The sequence below is a fragment of the Melanotaenia boesemani genome, chromosome 8, assembly GCF_017639745.1.
Source record: "Melanotaenia boesemani isolate fMelBoe1 chromosome 8, fMelBoe1.pri, whole genome shotgun sequence".
NCBI classification, from domain to species: domain Eukaryota; kingdom Metazoa; phylum Chordata; class Actinopteri; order Atheriniformes; family Melanotaeniidae; genus Melanotaenia; species Melanotaenia boesemani.
The window spans coordinates 13,540,764-13,556,350 of NC_055689.1; positions in this window are offsets into that span (position 1 = coordinate 13,540,764).

Consider the following 15,587-nt stretch of genomic DNA (forward strand, 5'->3'; position numbering starts at 1 on the left):
TACTGTAGTTTAAGTGTTTCAGATTCATAAAAATGGACGGCATCTCTTTTGCTCTGTGTGAAGTTGCCAGGTATGTTAAGAGTTTCTGAGTCTTTCGCTGACTTAATTTTCTATATAATAGTCTTTTCTGGGTCCAAGTGTGCCACATGACCAACAGTTTCTATCCTCACATCTTTTTTGGCCCAGGTGATTGTTGCAGTAGGGTTTGAGACCAGCTTTTAGTTGTTATATCATAAGCAAGAACCTAATTTATGCATTTTCACACAGGATGTCCTCTGAGCATTGATACAGTCTGTGTTTGTAGGAGAAGAAACCCCGAACGATTGTTGGCTTCTATGATAAAAACAGAAATGGGCACTTTGGGATAGAAAAAAAGAGAGAAGAAAAAGAGATGGTGTAGTCTTACTGACAGCCTGTCAGTTTGCATTGACAAGAGTGTGGCAATGAGGTATACTCCGTTTTGACAGGGTTGCCCGACGCAAACACACACACACACACACACACACACACACACACACACACACACACACACACACACACACACACACACACACACACACACACATTGAGAGTTTTATACAAATACAATAATAAATAAATAAGAAATAATAATAAAAATATATATTGAAATGATTAGAAACCAGATACAAATAAAACAATTCCAGTAAAAACACTAGCATTAGGTGGTAAAAATTAATTTATATTTTGTGTGGGCTTTTCAAGAAACGAATTTCTGTTGTTACAAATTTGTGACAACCCACTTCTGGCCCTTCTTTATTTTATTTCTGTTAATCTAATTAATTTACATTATTTATTTATTTATTTGCTTCTATTCAGTCTTATTTATGTATCTATTTTCATATTAGTTACTTATTATTTATCTTTATATATTAATTTTTATTAATTTATTTAACATTTATTTGCATTTTATTGTATTGCAGTCTTTTCTTTGTTTTTTGTTTTTTTTTTTTTTCCTGATTTTTCTTTCCTGTATTTGTTTTGTTTTTACATAATTGTAAATGAATTCAGGTGTTAGGGGTTAAAATGTTTTCTTAAGGCAAATGAACTCCATGGGATTAAATTTCTCTTTTACAAGAATGTCAATGAAAGGCAGCAGCTTTATGAACGATTATTACACCACAGATAATCTATAAAGACAATCTATATACTACAGTGTACATACAGAATGTTCAAACAGTATGGATTTACTACAGAGACAACAGCAAACACATGCATCAAAAAACATAAAAAATATAAAAAAAGGCAACATTAATCATCATGGGCCAAACCAGGACAATAACAGTCAGCCATAAAATTTGCATCCAGATGTTATGTTCAGGGATGAATATTAGGAATACGTCTTCCTGTCTTAGCCAAGAAAGAAAACTAATATCAAAACAGAAAAGAAATAAGGTAAGCTGAAATAGAGAAGACAGAATTTAAATAACAAGCACACCTCTAAAACAAAGAATAACTTATTTTAAAAGTTATACTTGGTTACGTCCTTGCTGATATGAAAAACCTTTGTTATATGTCCGTCCATCCATCCAGCCGTCCGTCCGTCCATCCATCCATCCATCCATCCATCCATCCATCCATCCATCTTCTACACCCACTTATTACAATGCAGGGTTGCAAGGGGACAATGGAGTCTATCCCAACTGCTATCACATGAGAGGCAGGGTACCTTGAACAGGTCACCAGTCCATCACAGGGTTTAGTCATATAGTGTATGATAAGGTTAAAAGATAAGGAGGTACAACTTTACCAAAATGTTGTTGGTATCAGTCAATAGATTTGTTAAAATGAAAGATCTTGACATGCAGAAAAGGTAAAGCTTGTGACTGTTCCAGAATTGTGACTGGGAGGGGCTCATGCAGTTTATTCCATGGAGATTATGTTAACAGCTTTGCATAAAATGTCAAAAATATCTATACATGTTTAAGTATATATGTGACGTAATGACTATGATCGTATACCTGATTCTGTTTGAGCATCAACAGTCAAAATTAGTTTGCAAAAATAAAATCAACAGATTGAATATAAGTAAACTTATTAATCCTCACATAAAGATCTTATAGGATGGAAAAGGATGTTTATATGTTGTTTAATATTTAACCCATCTCTTTGATTGTGATTGTGATTTTTTCTTTCCATCTTTCTACTGTCTTATTTTATTATTTAACTTGTGTTATCTTGTTTTTATTTCATGTTTTCACCTTAACACTTTTTATTTAATTTCCCCAATGCACAATCTATCTATCTATCTATCTATCTATCTATCTATCTATCTATCTATCTATCTATCTATCTATCTATCTATCTATCTATCTATCTATCTATCTATCTATCTATCTATCTATCTATCTATCTATCTATCTATACTTATGGGTATTTGGTCTTTGGGGCTTAAGAAGTTAACTTTTATTGATTCAATTTGTTGAAAGGAGGGAAAAAAGCAAAGCGCACATAGAAAAGGCCAAAAAAATAAGAAGAGGAGATCAATCTGGATGTGGAGTTCGCTCTCTCTTTTTTTTATTTATTTGAAGGACTTTTATTTTCTTCTTTTAAATTCCAATTTGGCTAAAGTAAAGCTGGCTGATTATACCAACCCAGATCGGCTCACAAACCTAGTTTTATTACCAAGACTAGTAAAGTAATCCATTTTAACATTTATAGAGCAATTTCAGTGTGGGGTGTATTACAGGGCTATTTATTATGACACTGTGTACACCCACACACTCACACACACACACACAGACATACACAACGCTTGAATGGTTTAATGCAATGACACAGAGAGATTGATTCAGGCTCCTAAAGAGGCCACATCATATTAAATACTCTTCTCTTCTTCTTTTCATCTCCCCTTCTTCTCTTCATCATCAGTTTGAGATTATTCATTACAATTCACAAATGGAAAATTTGTTTTTACAAAGGAGCAATTTGTTCTGTGACAACCTTTGACAGTCCTTGTCCCATCGAGATTTTAATGAGGATTTGTTTGTTTGCATTTGCTTGTTTATTCATTACTGCATGAGTGTGTTGTATTATAATGGCTCAGACACAGAAAAATGAGGAGCAGGACAGACAGACACAGAGAGACAGACTGAGAGAAAAAAAACTGAGAAAGAGTGAGAGAGGGTACAAACAGGGAGAAATTCAGCGCAGCACATCAATCATTAGGAAGATTATTATGGCAGTTGTCATGGCAACATTCTCCCATCCCCCCTCTCCCTCCACTCCTTTCCCTGTATTTTTTTTCTCTTTCACTCCCAAATCAATTCAAATGCACTTAAATGCCACTGCAGACCCGGTAAAGACGATGTATGTGTAGATGAGTAACAGAAAACAAGAAACTGAAAGAAGACCACAACAAAAAGAACAGGATGAGCTATTTAATGAGTGTTTATTTTAGAAGCCAGATATAGCTGTTTCATTTCCTAACATAGCTTGTGACCACAACAAACACATCAATCAAATAAAAAACACAATGGACGCCACATTGTACTGCATAAGACCATCTGAGAGATGCTAATCTGCTGGGTCGTGTCCTGACTCACAGCAGGAAGAAGGAACTGCTGCCAGGACAACAGAAACTAAAACATTCTTTGTCTGTCAAAGGTAAATGCAAGCACTTATGAATGTTCTTTTTTTCCAACAACAACCTATTCTTGTAATTACGAGGTAGTACATTCTAATTATGAGATAAAGACATGATAATTATAATGTGAAGTCTCACAACTGAATAATGCATCTACACAAGGACAGGAGCAAGAAAACATGGAGGTAACTCAAAGCTCAGATAACACATCCAGTCTGATTATTTAGCTGCTCCTCCTTCAAACCTCAGTGCAATGAGTTCATAACATTAAAGATATTTTAGCAGAACATTATACTGTAAAAGCAAGTTTATGTTTAGAATATGAAAAAAGCCCCTCCTGACCCTATTAGTCCTATTTTATACTTATCTATTTGCAGTTCTCTCAGCTCCAGAAGACAGGCTTATTTTCAACACAGATGAACAGACATGTAGTCCTTTTGAAACCCAACAACGCATACACCTCAGAACTGTTGCCACATGTTGATTGGAGTCAAATTGGCTGAAAGTTACCTCGAGCAGACTCCGGATGACAACATCCAATTTCACAACAAAGCAGATAAATTGCCTGAAATGATAAACATGAGTGAAAAGCTCAGACTACAGTTGCACTGGACAATCTTCTTCATACAACACTGATTTTCCCTCTATCTTTATACCAAGTTTTTCACGGCAGAGAAAAGCTAAAGCACCAATAACAGCACCAACATAATGGAGAGCAGTCCACAGCTCAGATTGTTTCACATGTCTCTGATACAATAGGTGTGTCTATGGGAGAGGTGCAAAACATAATGCAGAGATATGTGGTGGACATGGGCATTATTCTTGAACATAGACCCAAGCATTGGCTTGTGATTTGATCACATCACTCAGTAAATATTTTTCAGTTTCAGCAAAGAAGCATGATCATTAATTTTCTAATACCTGCTTTATTCTATTCAGGGTCACAGTAGGCTACACCAGACACTATCAGACAAAGGGGAGTGGTCCCCCCGGATTGGTTGTAAGCCCATCACAACACAACAAATCCACCTCTCCCCAGCAATTAATTTAGAATCATCAGTCGAACAAACATTTTAGGAATGTGGGAGGAAACAGGTTTACCCAAACAGAACTCATGCAGATACCTGTTTTTTCAGCCAGCAGACTTAATTTACACAGAATTTATAGCAAATTACTTTCATGACAGTCATGACTTAAGCAGTTTTATTCAGATTAGACATCTAAACTGATGTCTGAAGCAGAGATGGGGACTGAAGTCAGAGACTCAGACTCGAGTTGCACTTAAAGGGGTAGTGCACTCTAAATTGTGTTTTCTCAGCTGTAAACAACATAGTATTACTTAATTGTGATGAAAACCATCTATACTGTTGATAAAAATAAAATTTTTCATTTCTTTAAAAAACAGGATTTTGTGGGTAAAAAAAATGGCTCATAACGCCCCTTACAGGATAAAACCAGGTTTTGTTTTTCGAGCTGTAGAGCCATAGCTACTGGTGCTTCTCTATGTCACGAGAAACTCTTAAAAACCTCACAGCCCCCTCCCTCCAGATGTAGATAGGCGGGTCCTCACCTTGCAGGAATACAAAACCACACCCACCAACACATATGAATGGATGTGAACCTATACGGTGTAGATTTGCTAGACTCAAAATTTCTTTCTTTCAATGTGACAGATTTGTGCTTTTGAGGGGTGTAAAAGTAATACTGGACTTTATTCTTTACCTGCTGATCCTCATTTGGCGACAGACAGCAGCTCAAATTGTAGCAGCGGCACTTCCTGCAGCTGCCACAACCTGCGGAGAGTCCCCACAGCTTTCCAGAGCTATGATGGATGGAGCCCTGATGGATCTGTTGACAGGTCAGCGTAACAGCACTAACAGCTCACCTCAAAGACCGCTCTGTGGCAAAGGTGCTTTGTGAATTTTATTTTCCATCTTGATAGTGGCCGCTGAGCTGCTGTCTGTCAATCATTCCTGCCTGTGTATCCCAACCCGCCCATTTTCCGCACCCCGATCACCCCATTTCCTACCCAACCCTAGGAATTGCAGGTATTTTTCAAAATTTGGCAGTGGGGGGAGTAATGCAAAAAGTAGGGGGTGTTGTTAAACTTTAAGTTTAAATGACTTCGACTTGGACTCGCAGTCAAAAGAGACTCGGACTCGCGATTTGAAACTCGTGAACAATTATGGGTTTTGTTTTTTTTCTTCTTTTCTTTTCTTTTCTTTTCTTTTCTTTTCTTTTCTTTTTTTTTGTGATCTTCTCTCAGTCCCATCTCCTGTCTGCTGTCATGTCCCCAGACGTAGTGCTGACACAAAGTCACACAGATGCGCCCACAGTGCTACACACAATCAATCAAAACATTGACAGCACCGGTAAATGCAGCTGTTTCTACAGCGCTGCTGTAACTTTTGGGTATTAAAAACGTAAAAGTAAACGTTAGCTTGTTAGCACTTTTGTTCCAAAATAATGTTAACTCCTTCATATTGGCTCCATTGACTGTGTTCAGAAGAAGATTGGGAGATTTTCTGAATAGTTTCCATAAACTGTGACTTTGCCATGATGACGTTAAACTGGGATCAGACCCAATGTAAACAATGCAGTTTTACTGGGTCTAGAAAAGTACAGCTATTAGGAATGTTCATTTTTTTAGGCCTGCAAGTGTTGGATGAAGTATAATGAGTTTTTTTAATTCAGTGTTAAAAATGTTAAAATGAACATTTTCTGTCGTCATCTCGCAGTAATTTCTGATTTTTCTGATGCACTAGTGCAGGGATCACCAACTGTGGACCTGTTGAGCCACTGTCCTGCAGATTTGACATGTTTACCTGCTGCATTACACTTGAGTTGAATTATTAATGGGTCATTAAGAGGCTTGTGCAGAACTTAGATAATTTGGGTCAGGGGCCTGCTCCAGAAAGGAGGTTCAACTAACTGGATCTAAAAAGATACTCTGGGTTAGGAGGAGGAAGAGGATAGTGAGGAGACACCATCTGTTGAGATCCAGAGAGGCCGACAATAAATCTCTACCCATCACACATTTATGGAATTAGGATGTCAGACATACGTGAGGACTTTACTGATGACTCAACATACCGTTATCTTTTTAAAGCGTTGTCTGTTGCCTACATTATAAACAAAGTTTCCATTTACAAGAAACATTTTTAAAAATGATTGCAATGCAAAGCACCAATGCTGCTGTGGTATCATTTTATTAAAAATCTTCTCTCTACATATATGATTGTGTATTAATTCAGCTTCTTAATCTCTGCAATCATGTTGGTACAGACATCCCATATCTGACAGCTGCTTCAGGAGGGAGGAAGAAGGTAGAAACTCAATGTTTCTTTATGGTGACCCTGCCAACGAGGAGGTTTATTTCATGAAGTCAGTTACCATGGTAGCAGATTCAGGATAAGACTTACCTCACTTTCTTGACTTTCCCTCAACTCAAGGTTGACATACTCAGAGTTGTGACAAATCTTACTTTCTGTAACTGGCCCCTGGTGTGTTGCTTCAGGGAAATGGCTAAAACCCGCAGGACAGTTGGTGATCCTGAACTAAAGTTCAGCATTTTGGCCTTCCTCTCTACATTCAGGAAAGAAATGCTGTAAAATGCAGTATCAGTATTTTAAATTTCTCTGTGGGCCTAAATGGATTTTGGTTCACATTAAAAATAATTTTAACATGACTTAGCTTTGATAAATTATGTTAAGAACATATTTACTAATCTGAATACATGAATTCCATGTTCATCTACATGTTTTCCGAATTCAGTAAAGCAAAGAAATTATCCAGAAGAGATGGACAGAGTAATTTCTGTTTAAGCTAAAAATCAGTGCTATCACAAAATGCTGGCAGATAAAGGGTGAGCACAGATATTACATTCCTTGGATATTACAATGCAGTCCTCTAAGCAGACCAGACAGCAAGCGTTTCATGGCAAATTACTAGATTACAACTAAAAGTTACCTGCGACTTGACTTGGACTTGCAAAAAAGGACTTCACAACAGCTCTGGTCTAATGTCTCAATGGGTCATGGAGCAAGTTTCTTGAATATATAGTAATTATTTTATTATTATCTCATCATGTCTTATTCAAAGATAAAAACTCAGTTTAGCTGCTGATCATACATTCCTGTGGAAAGTCTTGCCTCACTCAGCAGGGGTGGAGGTTAGTCACCATGTGGGCTGGAGGCCTCCTCTTCCATTTTACAATCACTCCATGCCAACTATGAGACCTCACTAAATTAGTCTGCATTCAAAGCCATCAAATCACATTTTATGGGGCCTAGTTATTTCACCAAGCTGTTAATATCATTACTATAACAGGCAAAATTGTCACCATGAAGCTGCCAGTTATTCTTTTGCCAAAGGTCTCCTAATTTAATCTGTCTTACAGAGGCTCCATTTCTAAAAAAAAAAAGAAAAGAATAATGTGTTACATATGTGCATTATTTTGATTTCATGCAAGTCTTTGTCATCCCAGTTTTTCTATTTTTGCTTTTGTTGCTATGACCCTCCTTTTTTCCATGTGCTATTATGTACAGTAACCTATATTTTAACACCGTATTTTTGTTTCATTTGCTATATGCAGAAAGATTTTAAGGGGGGAAAGGACATTTAACCTCTTTCATCATGTTCCCATCTTTTCAGTTAATATTTTCTACGTCTGAAGCACAAAAAGATTAGCGCAGCCTGATGAAAACATATATGTTGTTTAACAAAAAAGTACAATGACCTCATTGTAAGGGCCAAGAATATACATGCAATTCACAAAAATCTTTATTATGTAGAGTTAAGAAGACAGAAGATCACAAGTAACTGGGTATTTGTTGTTGCTTTCATTGTCATGTCTATCTGCAATGCAAATATTACCTTTATATTACTTTGAAAGTAAGAGTCTGCATCCATTTATGGCTGACAAAATGTGCATATAGTTTAATGCTGATTGAGATCTATAAAAGAGAGCCATGCATAAGCATGGATTTCTAAATTTAAAAAGAATGCATATGCACATTTCTGCCTTTGTGCATTTTAGATTTGCTCATGAAACAACAGAGTTTTGTGCATTTGGCCTCTAGTGTCTCATTATCTTCCAAATCTGTGATTCAGTTTGGTGCTGGGCAAGCAGCCCACTTTAAATGTTTTGAGTTCTCTCACCTATTACAGCCTGTTTCTGCAACTGTACACACAGTGATGACAGCAAAGCTTCCTGAAACAAAACAGATGGGTTGAAAGAGGCTATTTTTTTTTAGTTTAGTTAAACCAGCTTTGGGTGTTTTACCTCAAAGTTAACATCTGATTAAAGTTTGTATTGGTTAAACGGTGCACAGTTAAGAAACCTAAAGGTGGATGTTTTGATTGACAGATCATCAGCAACATGTCAGGGGGAAATGGAAAACATTGCTTAACACCCTTCATCACCATGGCTGAGGAGCCCTGAGCTTACTCTTCTGCTGCCTTTTGTCCAGCACTGTGATTGCAGTAAACAATTATATCATGACTTTCTATTATCATCACTGGTAATCCATCATAAAAAGTATGAATGGTAATAAGTTAATGTGATTAGTTTTTACACAGCAGCAGCCTTCATGGTGGAACATGTGAAACAAGCTGCTGGGTAAAAAAAAAATTCTGCAGCCCTCAGTATGTTGAGGACCGATTTACAAATTAGTAAAAATGCAGAGATGGATGACATTTAGTTTAATTCCGGATGATGGTGGGGTACTCTCTCCTTCTCTTTTTGTCTCTATCTATCTGTCTGTCTGTCTGTATTTTCTGGGTCTTTGCTCTGACACAATTACACTTCAGCTCCTATCAGCTCGCTAGATGCTCCACTGCACCTCAGGAATGGATGGACACGCACACACAATCTCTTTTCGCTAGACCTACTGGGGAAGAATTTATAGTTGATTTTTTATTACATGATGCTTTCTGTATTCTCTTATTCTTATAATGAAACTTAATTTCTAAATTGTTTTATGTAAAAGTGGACGAAATAAATTTGACTGTGATGAAAGTTATCCCCACTGAGACACAAATCAAGATTCTGCTATTTTCATTACGATCTTAACAACAGGAGACAGGCATCACATTCAAGCATCTGATATCATGTTTAGGTCAGAGAAAATACCTGTTTCACAAATCAAGTGCTTCAAGCATGCTCTATTTAACAGCCTTGTATAGACAGCTACACTTTATAGCAAATTTCATTCTGACTCAGTTTTGCAGTGCAGATTTTTCAGGTTCAAGGTTTGTTTTGTTTTGTTAGTGTGTTTTATTGTTACTAAAAGTATTAAAACAAAGGCTGAATATACAGGCTGGTTTACAGCTTAAATATTCAGCCCTTGTTTTAGGACAGATGCTAACTACCACACCAAATTTATTTTATAAAAATATAACTCTTGAGTATGAAGCTGCAAATGCAGGGTGAGAACTAAAACAAATAAATTTGCCTCTAAGATGTGGAAACTTTTTAACTTCTTTGGTGGATTTCAGGAAGAAACCAAACCGTATGTCATGATTTAGATAACCAAAGTATCAAAGAAGCTAACAAGCGGCTAGCCTGACGGCCAGTGATTAGCTGGTCCTCTAGCAGCAGGCCTATGTACAAATTCCGGCCTAATAGTGAGAAAGAACAACAGTTTTCTTTTAATTTTTTTTTAATTTTGGCCACTTGTTAGTCATATAATGTTGTCATCCTAGCCTTGTTGATCATATGCCTTTAAGTCCCACTTCAGACATAATCTGACAGCGTCTGAATAATCCTGGAATCTTTTCAGTATGATGTTTCAAGAAGAAAAAGGGTTCTGGAAATTACTTTTATCCTGGTTACAATTAATTGACGGATTATTGATTACCAATTACGTTAAAGTTTTAAATTTTTTCCACTATAACTCAAATACAAAAACACAATCAGCTGAAATTGTATTCACTTATGTTCATCTAATGAGCTCTCTTACCAGGACCAAAATGGGCTAACATTGCTTCATTGTGCTGACAAAACTGCTAGCTTAACAATCAAAACAATAATTTATGTGTTTAAAAACACACAAGTAAAAACTTTTTAGTTAAATTCATTTTCCATAACTGGATGCTAAAACAGCTAAAATGAGCCTTTATCACAGCCCTCTGTTATCTAGTATCTACTAGAAATGGGTGAAATACAGACGCTAATTGGATATGGATGAACTGGGATTATTATTACTAGTCAGATCACTTAACAGGCACTAAAGTAATACTACATAACTTTCCTACTTTACAACTTTGTGCTTCAGATTAATTCTGATGGCAACCTGACATTCATTATACACACTCCTGGCGCCCTTTTGGCCCACAGTGTCCCAGGACTGAGAAACTGTACTTCACCACTTTGTGTTCCAGCCCAGAGCATCATGTGACAGCACTATGTCACATGCCAGAAACTGGATATCAACATACTGGCCACTTTACACCTGCACCATGGCTGATTCAGCAAAGAAATGCAAGAGGACATTATCTGAGGAAGTGAGAAATAGAAAGACAGAAGGAGACAAAGCAAGAAATAAAACAAGACCCAACATCAGAATGGCTTTTAGTTGCTGGAGAGAGCTCAGAAAAGAGACAGAATGCAAGATGGATGCCAAATTAGCCTTTCTTAAGGCTAATATCTTAAGGCCCATTTATGTTCCCTTCCCTTCCCTTATCGTCATCCTCATTCTTCCCCTGCTAGTTGAAGAATTAACTTAACAATCATGGCAACACAAAAGACGCATGGAAGTATGAGGATGATGACATATGACAACGTTTAAAATGGATGCTGTTATTTTCCCCCTTCGTGATTTCTGGTGGTATTGCTCCGTCTTCTACATCGAGCAACAGATAGCTAAGCTCCCTGAAAACATACCAAATTACGTGCGTAACCCTTGCAAAAGACAGATTAAACTGTCTGTCCATCAGCGTATCTGTCTTTTGTATCGAGCATAAATAGATCTTTTGGGGGGCAACAATCTACTTAGCTTGAGTAGTGCCATTTTAAATTTTAAATAACTGTGTGTGACCATTTCTCTTCCCCACTCTCGTTTCTGCTGTGGTTATTTGGTAGCTAATGATGTCTGTGCTAATGTGATCTAAGCCAAGGGGCACAACAGAGACACATACACCAGGTCAACAGTTCACGGGTTCACACACATGGTCAAGTTAACAAACAGCAGGGGAATTCAAACCATGCTGTGCAAACACCACACAGCATGTATGCATCATTACACTTAGATAATTAATCATATTCTTTCAAGAAATGTGACCTTTAAACTCAGTAATTGCAATAACTAATGCCAAGGCAAATGATTCTGTGTAGATTGGGAGAAATCCAGGTACTTAAATTTCAGGTAAATGCATTAAACAAGTCTTTTATCTAAGAAAAGAAGTCCCGTTTTTTCTGTTTAGTCACCCAGGATTAATGGAAATTGTTTATAATCTTTACAAATTTGTTAGGACAAAAAAAAAAAAAAAAAAAGGGAAAATCTGTGTGGTCATTCCTACTAGTTTGTAGACAGTCTCTGTGTCCTCTTTTTCAAGCTTTCAGCTATATAGTTTTGTCCCCTTTGGTGAAAGAATTTGATAATTTGTCCTCAATTAATAGCTCCAGAAAAGTCTGTGAAGGGGCCATAAAGTTCACCTGCTTTAATAAGTTTGTGGGGTGGTTGTGGTATAAATCACAGGACTCTCCCTGAGGAGACCAAGGATTGTGTAATCTCTCGTATCGTTAATCTTAGCCAAGAATCTTGATCTAAAATGAACTTTAAAAGCTTAATATTTTCACAGAGCCATTCCTCATGTTGAAATATTACAGAGTTCCCCAAAAAGGTAAAAAATAAACTAATTAAAAAAATAGGTGAGGTGTTTTCTTTCATACACTGGAAAAACACTGAAGCCAGCTCCAGCTAGCTTACAGGCAACACCAACCAATCCACACATGGGCTAACATTAGCTACTTTAGCTACTGTTAGCTGACAATGTGAGCATTGTATCCAAGGTTAAACACTAAACAATAAAATACTGCATTGCAGCATCAATAAAATGACTGCATTAAAAAAAAATCTGTTTTTCTTTTCAGCTCAAGAAGTCTAAAATTAGCTGTTTTCAGAGGTAAAACTGCTTAGCAAAACTATCAATAACTGGCTCCCTAGCAGACATCAAATCCTTTTACAAGCTTTCAAATTTAAAAAATGATCACCAGTATGCTTATATGAAGGTGCAAATGTAATTACTGAGATTGTAACAGGACAAAAAAAACAAATAATGATTTTATATAAATGTTGTTTTCTGGCATGGTGAGCATTTTCCCCCATATACTTCCATTCAAATAAAACTTTGAAATCTGTTTGGTCAACTATTTAATAATACTAACTAGTATTGTATTGTACATCACGGGTAAGCTAGCTTTGTAACCCTTTACAACAAGCTGTGACTTATAAGGATTAATGGACAACACAACTAAAAGTCTGGATCGTATTGCCTGTCCATAAATGTGCCAAAATCTCCTGAAATACTTCAAGGGTTGCTAGTAACAGATGTACGGCTGGCACTTGATTGGTACTTAGCCAGTGGTGATCAATCTGCAGAATCCAGGACCTAACTTCAGGATGTTACTCTTCCCCCACAGAGCAGGGTTAATCAGAACCAGAATTTGGGCGCGGAGAGGATGGAAATGGCCTGTAGTGAGCCCAGACTTTAATTCACTTGAACATGTGGGATCAGCTTGGGCGTGCTGTACGTGCTGGAGTGACCAGTGCAACCACGCTGGTTGACCTTCAGTAACTCCTGGTTGAGGAATATAACATCCCATGGCTAAATGTGACCAGGCTGGTGACCAGAATGAGAAAGAAGAACCAAGCTGTTGTGGATCTTTCACATGGTACTGAGGTCCCTTACAATGTAAAATTAAGAGTATAAAAATTGTCTATGTGTATGTTTTTCTTTGTTGCTTGTTTTTCCTAATTACTGTGAGAAGATTCAACAACCAAATCCACCAAGAAACTCAAAACAAGAGTGAATACTAAGAGGAATATTTTAGGTGATATTTGCACATTTGGGGGGTGGGGGTGGGGGGGGTCCCTATTCACTCATTTAGCTGTGTTTCTCATTCCACAGAAGCAGGATCCTTACAAGTTATACCTCGTTGTAAAGGAAACTAACCAGTCTTTTCAATTTTGTATAAAACAGCACTGACTGATGTTATTAAAAGGGAGTGAAAACAGGCCAAACACAAATATCTTAAGTTTCAGTGCTAAGATTTATATATTTTTGGCAGTTTTGTTGTGGTTTGGTGCCATATAGATATTAGATATAATATTAGTGGAAAGACTCAAGGTACATTACGAAGGTCTAATTTGCATTGTTCCATTTCAACTTCACACCTCTTTACATCTTTATACTCCACTCATTTCTGGAGATATAGAGCTCCCTGCTGGTCACCTGTGGGACTGTCACTGCAGTACTCACGTTATATTTTTATAAAACAGGTGCTCAAATCCTTTAGCGTTACTGTGATTAATGCTCTGTAAAGTCAAATTAAGCAAACCTCTCGGTTATCATGTCATGTGTTTTAAACACAGACTTCTGTATTACACGTTAAGTTTAGAAGAGAAGAGAAAAATTCTGTTAAACAATTCACTATTATATTTGATTGTAGACACAGAGAATATAACAGTGACATTACTCAACAAATGTGAATTTAAATGTTGATAAATCCTCTCACATCATGAAATATTATTACACAATAACAATTATTATAATTATTTCTATGCTTCTTCTTTTCTACATTTTTTTTATTGTCATTTCATTTTTCTTTTTTTATTTTAGACCACGGATGTTAGACAATCCTTGACGGCTGCTATCATGCAAGTTTTAGTTGTTTCCCTGCTTCAACACACATGACTGAAATTAATGGATCTTTGTGCAGAACTTGACAATGAGCTGTTGGAGCCTTTTGATCTGAATGTGGTGTTGGAGCAGTGAAACAACTAAAACCTGCAGGACAATTTGACGTCCCTGTTTTGGACACATTCATCAAAGGCTGATAACTGGAAATCAACCTGGGAAGGTACTGAGTTCAGTTTTCCTGAGGCTGGAGTTTGAGCTGGTGGGTGTGCGGCATCTTTCTAACAACAGGGGGCAGCATAGTTACATATTGATCCTCTTTAACAGTTACGTCTATGCAGTAAATGACATTGACATCTGGGCAAATTTATTTACAATAATTAATTAAAACACAAACAGCCACATATGATTTTCTGCTATATTATAGAATTTGTGTTAATTTCTATTAATGTATTTAAATATCATTGTTTTCTAATATTGTACTGCATATATTTTTTTATATTTTGAATATACATCTATTATGTGAGAAATCACTTATTTGCTCATTAATTTTAGAATAAAAAAACAAGATAGTGGTTATCAATGGAGGCTCTACTATTACAGTGATTTGTTTAGAGTGTTTTCTAAACTTTTTCTACTTCAAGAATGAAAATAACCAAAAACAGGAAAACAGGTTAAACAGGAAGTTTGAGTATTTTACATCGTGCAAATGTTTTTTGTTTTTTTGTTTTTTGTTTGTTTGTTTATTTTTGCTTTGGGTTTTGTGTTTGTTTTTAGAAGTAGAAGTGTGGAAATTCTCATGTCAAAGTCATTAAAATCTCCAGTATGAGCTGTGTGAGTTCTGATAAATAACCGGAAATTATGTCCCTTCAGTCCCCCGTGGCGCCGATTGTTGAAATTTTAACTGAAAAACTACCCACAGGTTCCAGTCTGCTGCCAAAACACACTCAAACATCCTGTAAAACCTACATTTAATCCTTATAATCAGTCAGATTAAAAGCATTTCATCTGTAAACCTTTGCCAGAGCAACTTTGAGAAAAACAGAAAGTATCAAAACAAAGAAAAGATTACTTTCTGGGAAATATGTTAACACTTAACAGTATTTCTTTAAATCATACACAC